This window comes from Strix uralensis, chromosome 16 (assembly GCF_047716275.1).
Source record: "Strix uralensis isolate ZFMK-TIS-50842 chromosome 16, bStrUra1, whole genome shotgun sequence".
In the NCBI taxonomy this organism is placed as follows: Eukaryota; Metazoa; Chordata; class Aves; order Strigiformes; family Strigidae; genus Strix; species Strix uralensis.
In genome coordinates this window covers 2,824,371-2,830,370 of record NC_133987.1, presented here as the reverse complement: position 1 = coordinate 2,830,370, position 6,000 = coordinate 2,824,371, and positions in this window count along the sequence as shown.

Here is a 6,000-nt window from a genome sequence, read left to right as displayed (position 1 = left end):
GTTGCAAAGCCCTTGATAGACCCCAGTGCACCACCAGCTTGGAGGAGATGTGGTTGGAAGCATCCCGCTGTGATCAGAGAGGTGACAGATGGAGCTGGGGAGGCAGCACAGCCTGGGACCCGCACAGGCAGGCTCTGCCTGCACTGCCCAGCTGCTGCCTGAGGGCAGGCCGGTTATCCCTTCACCCCAGAGAGGCAGCTGGTGTCCCCATGGCCTCTTCCCGCGGGTGTGCAGGCAGCCCTCCTGTGCCAACAGCCAGGAGCTCTTAGGGCTGCTGGATTGGAACTGGTGGTTTGGAGCTGAAAGGCTCCCGAGGGCCCTCCCGGGACTGTAACACCACTGTGCAAGCAGCATCACTTCACTTCGGGATCAAAGAGGTGTGTAAATGCAAAGGAATACCCTCCTTTTACTAAGAGCAATTTAAGAACTGGCAGCTTTGGGCGCTCTGTCAACCTCGTTGATCTCTGCCAGCACATAAATATGATAAGTCACGTGCTTGGGCTGCTGGTAGCCATACTGGGAAGCCAGGGGTAAGATAAGGGAGACAGATGAGCTGACACCAAGGAAACCCCCAAAGGGAGGAGATAGGAATCTTTCTGTTGCCCCCCAGCTGCCTGCACGTTCCCAATGGGCAGAGCAGCACAGACCATCCTCAGCACACAAAGGCCAGAGGGAGATGGATCTTGTCCTAAAAGTTAGACATTTTCCTCTTCCAAGAGCAAGGGACAATTAAAAATTCACCTAAAACACTGCTTTAGAGGAAGCTGGATCCAGGGCAGGCAGTGTTGCTGGCTTAGCGAGGGTGGGCAGGTTGCTGGCTACATGAGTTGGATTTTGGCTTGGAAAAAAACTAGAGAACCTTTTGGGGTAGAGGGAGCATCTTCAGGAAAGATGAGCTCTGGCTAAAAGAAAACAGAGCTGAGGTGCTGGCACTTAAAATGGAAACCATCGTAGGAAGGGTTTTAAATCGAGGACGGTGGGTGAGATGAGTGGGCAGTGGGGCAGGGAACCATCCAGAGGTAAATTCATAACTCTGTCCCTTCAGTAAAGGAATGAGAAAGCCAGAAAAAAGGGACATTAAAAAAGCAGGCTGCTAGGACCAGATGAAACGCTCTGAGATGGCTGCGGTCCTGGCGGGGAGAGGAGAGCAGCCTGTTTTAGATAAGGATAAGGCATCAGTGAAACCCCGGGGCCATAAACTGGGAAAATACTCCGTGAAGTGTCACTGTGTGCTCTTCCCCCGCCTCTACGCTCTTTCCTGGGCATTGGCCACCACTGATGGCAGGATCCTGGGCTAGACGGAGCCTTAGTGTGACCTGGTATGGCCGGGCTTGTGCTTGAACAACTCTTGATTTAGTTCTCAGCAACAAGCAGACCCTTGCGCACAGTCTGAGGCAGCACCAGCCTGCCAGCGACCATCACCTAGGCAAACTCAGCATCCCCCTCAGGAGATGCCGTGCCATAAAATGGGTGAAAAACCTCTGCAGGCTTGCCTATCCTTGCCAGAAGGTACTACATAAAATAAAGAAACTGAGTGGAAGAAGTGAAAATCAAATACAGAGGAAAATACTTGCAAACAACAGGGCAACACCGTCTAGCTGGTGTGGGTGTGTGGCTCCTAGTTGAAGAGGTTCTAATGCAATACCATGGTGAACCTGCAGGAGGATGGTTTAACAGCAAAGCAAGCTAGCCAAAATACAAATGAGTAGTAAAATTAATAAAATGAAAAAAATAATTCTTCAAAACTAGCATTTTCATTTTCAAAGCAAGAAAACAGCAAGAAGCCAAAACCCCAGCAAGTTAAAAAAACACGTTCACACAGATGAAAAAATATTTTGAGCGTAATTTGCTTACCATGTAAAAATTCGCACCAGTGTATTTTTGCAAGCCCATCAGAAGCTTGAAGCCTGCTGGAAACCCACTTGCAGCTGGTGGGGAACAGGGCTGGTGCATGCTTGGGCAGAGCCCGCACCTGCAGCGGGATGGAGGCAGCAGGTTCCCAACCTCCCCAGCACCGGAGAGGGAGGTGGCAAACACCGGGCTAATTTTTAGGAAAGGCTCCACAGGGATCTAGGAAACTCTGTGACCTTAAATCTGGCTTTGGTACCAGGAAAATTTGCTGAAAGATGGAAGAAAAAATGGCATTAGAAAGTGTGTGGATAAACACGCTACACTGAGGCAATGTCTGGCACGGGTTTGAGGAGGGAAGTCTTGCTACAATTACATGGAAGGTGTAAATAATGGTGAATCAGATGATATAAAAACAACGATTTTTGCAAAACTTTAACAAAAATATCTCTGCAAAAGCTCCTCAGGACGTTCAGGTGGATTAACAGTGAGGTTTTTCTTGTAAATGAACTGCTTAAAAGTTAGGAGACAAGAGTAGGAATAAATGGACAGGATCTGTGCCAGACCCGTGCTGGTCAATACACACGTAAAAGAGAGCAGATCTTGCTGATGCTATACAGTGTTTCAGAGGTCAAATCTAAAGCTGACAGTGAAGAGCTGGAAAGGGATTGCATGATGTCAAGCGGCTGAGCAGACAGACATCAAATGCAATTCAATATAATCAAATTCAAGGCAATGTAAAAGTAACCTTTTACTCAAAAGTAAAAGTAACCTTTTACATCCTTAAAAAGTTTGTGTATGCAGCGATGGGCTCTAAATGAGCTTTGTTGTTCAGGAAAGAGACACCGGAGTCCTTGTGGGTGCTTCGCCTGCACGCTATGTGTTGGTACCCAAGGGAAAAGGGCATTAGGAAGGAATTGCTGGGATTGCAGTGGTGTGCAAGCACGGCTAGGGCGGCGCGCAGAGGACGGGGCACTGAGGCAGGGAAGCAGCTGGGCAGGGAGACGGAGCAGCTCCCACGGGGGAAGAGCCTCAGTGCACGCTGCAGCCTGGCAGGGCCACGGGGAAGGGACCTGGTAAGAGGTCACTAAGAGGGGAAAAAAGAGAGAGAATATTTTCATTTCCCAGAGCAGAGCTTCAAGGAACAGCACGGGGATGGATCTGGTTTAAACCAACAGGAAGCACTTTTCAAACCGTGCATCACCACGGCGTGGGAGGTTGCCTCTGCTGCGGAGATCAAGAGTGCAAATGGATTCAAAAGGGAACAGGAGAGTGCGCAGAGGGTTGGCTTGCTGGGACTGCAGCAAGTCTGAGACGCTCCCAGGCCACTCCTGGGTGACGAGGACGAGGACAAGATCTCTGTTGCTTGCTCTGACTCAGCCTCTGAATGGTCTCTTCCCACCCCGGCCTTACCCCGCTGCAGCTGAGCTGGGCACCCCAGCCTGGTGGCACTTCCCCAGTGTCCAGATCCTGGTGGCTGCCCCAGGACCCAGGTGCTCCCCAATTTCTCGCTCCTCCCCTGTGTGCCCTGACAGCCCTTTGGGACACCAGCAGCGCCTGAGCAGTTCTGGGTCAAGAGCTCCCATGCTCACTCGTGGGACTTGAGAGCCTAAAAGTTCAAAGCAGCAAAGCTCAACCTCGGGATCTGCTCTGTCCTGTTCTCTGGAGGTTCTCCAGGAGCCGTTCCCCCTCTGCAGCCCAAAATCCAGACTGGTTTTCAAGGTCCGAGGCAGGAAAGAGAGAGCAAATTTCTGCTGAACTGAGACTAGGCGGAAGGTGTGATGCCCACAGACACAATCCTCTACAGTGTAACTGCAGGCACCCAGCTCGCCCTGATGCACTGCTGATGCAAATTACCAGTTATGAAGTGGAGAAAATTGCTATCTCTTTCCTCTTTCATCCATTTATTATGGCTTTCCTTTTTATTGCTAATTATTACTTTCAATACGCCACTGAAGCAGGGTGGGAGTTTCTCTTCTGTGATGCTAGCTCAGTGGCTCTTAGAAATAAATCTTAAAGAATTGTCTTTTTCCACAATTTTCTGTCTGCCTTTTCCCACTATCATTTTTTCTCAGAGTTTTTCTTGTCTTTAGGGGGTTTGACTCTTTAAAGCACATTTTTGTTTACTGAATGGATTAGTCTGTGCCCAAATTGAATGTAATCAGGTCATGATCATTGTTCCCTAGGCAACCACCAACGAAATTATAGAGCTATGATCATGAATTAACACTGTTTCAAAAAGTTAAAAAAACACCCTAAAATGGTAACTGCAAAGCTTAATAAATCATTGCTGAAACAAGGCATTCACAGTGGTGCCATCAGTCACCATGGAGGGCTTTAGTACAATGATTGTTGATCTTGACTCAAGATCTAGGGGAAGACAAAATACCACACATCAGCCTGTAAAGGTAAATTCAAACCAATTTCATGAAGAAGGACCGCTTCTTTTCTGTCAGAATTCTGAGGGGATGCCTTCGTTAACAAAGGAGTTGCCGTTTACACCTGTATGGGGTGCTGGAATAACTAGACCTGAAAAGGTGGTTGTGCAGTGAGGGGTGACAGTTAAGGTAAGCCAATTCAGCACATCCCTGCCACTGCCTGCACTGCCAGGGAAAAATGAAAAAGTGATCGTAGAGTGTGGTGTCCTGATGAATGTGGCGGGGAGGAATGTGAGAACCCAGCCAACCTGCCCTGTCGCTCCTGACAGCGTCACATGCTTCAAAGAAAAATCCCAGCAACAGGCTGCAGAAACCAATCTGAACACGTGTCAAGCCTCCCAGTGTCATTCGGCAGTTTTGGCTTTGCTGGGACACTTCCGTGTGCTTAGTGAATGTTAGGAACAGGCTCAGGTGTTTGGACAGATTGGGAAGAGGCGACCAGCCCACAGCAGAATGAGGTCTGTGCAGAATACCTTGTCTGGAGGCACCTCTTCCAAGTCCCAGAGCAATGTGGTGGGCTCAGACACGAGGCTGATACCCCGTGTGTTATTTTATTCTACCTTCCACCGCTGCTCTCCTCACCAGCCGTACACCAAGCTCATTCCTCGTTCCCCACTAGGCTTTTGTGAGAGCAACTCCTGCCACTTGGCTCTTCATCACATGAACTGTTGCTTTCCAGTTCCCCTTCGCTCCTGTTTGCACCCCACAGTTGTGGTGTTCCCAAAATCAAACGTCAGGTTCTGCACTTGGGCCACAACAACCCCCAGCAACGCTACAGGCTTGGGGAGGAGTGGCTGGAGAGCTGCCAGGCAGAGAGGGACCTGGGGGGGGGGATTGATAATGAGCCAGCAGTGTGCCCAGGTGGCCAAGAAGGCCAATGGCATCCTGGCTTGTATCAGCCATAGCGTGGCCAGCAGGGACAGGGACGGGATCTCACCCCTGTACTCGGCACTGGTGAGGCCGCCCCTCGATGAGTGGGTTCAGTTTTGGGCCCCTCACTCCAAAAAGGCCATTGAATGACTCGAGCGTGTCCAGAGAAGGGCAACGGAGCTGGTGCAGGGTCTGGAGCACAGGTCTGATGGGGAGCGGCTGAGGGAACTGGGGGGGTTTAGTGTGGAGAAGAGGAGGCTGAGGGGAGACCTCATGGCCCTCTCCAACTCCCTGAAAGGAGGGTGCAGAGAGGGGGGATGAGTCTCTTGAGCCAAGGGACAAGCGCCAGAACCAGAGGGAATGGCCTCAAGCTGCGCCAGGGCAGGGTCAGACTGGCTCTTAGGAAGGATTTCTTTGCAGAAGGGGTTGTTGGGCGTTGGAATGGGCTGCCCAGGGCAGGGGGGGAGTCCCCATCCCTGGAGGGGTTGAAGAGTCGGGTTGACCCAGTGCTGAGGGATCTGGTGGAGTTGGGAACGGTCAGTGTGAGGTTCATGGTTGGACTGGAGGAGCTTCAAGGGCTTTTCCAACCGAGATGATTCTGTGATTCTGTGGTGTTTGGGTGGCTCACTGGGACCAGCTTTGGAAAGCTCCATCATCCCCCGTGAGACGTTCTCTGGGACAAGGAACTCCACGTCCCCATGCACACGCCTCGGCTGCTCCCTTCAACCCCTGAGCCACGCGGCCTTACGTGCCAGGCACCTCCCCAGGCAAACTCCACCTCAGCCCTTCAGAAGGGAAAGGTCCAAGCCCAGCTACGCTTCTTTTAGGGCCACGTACTGGTGCA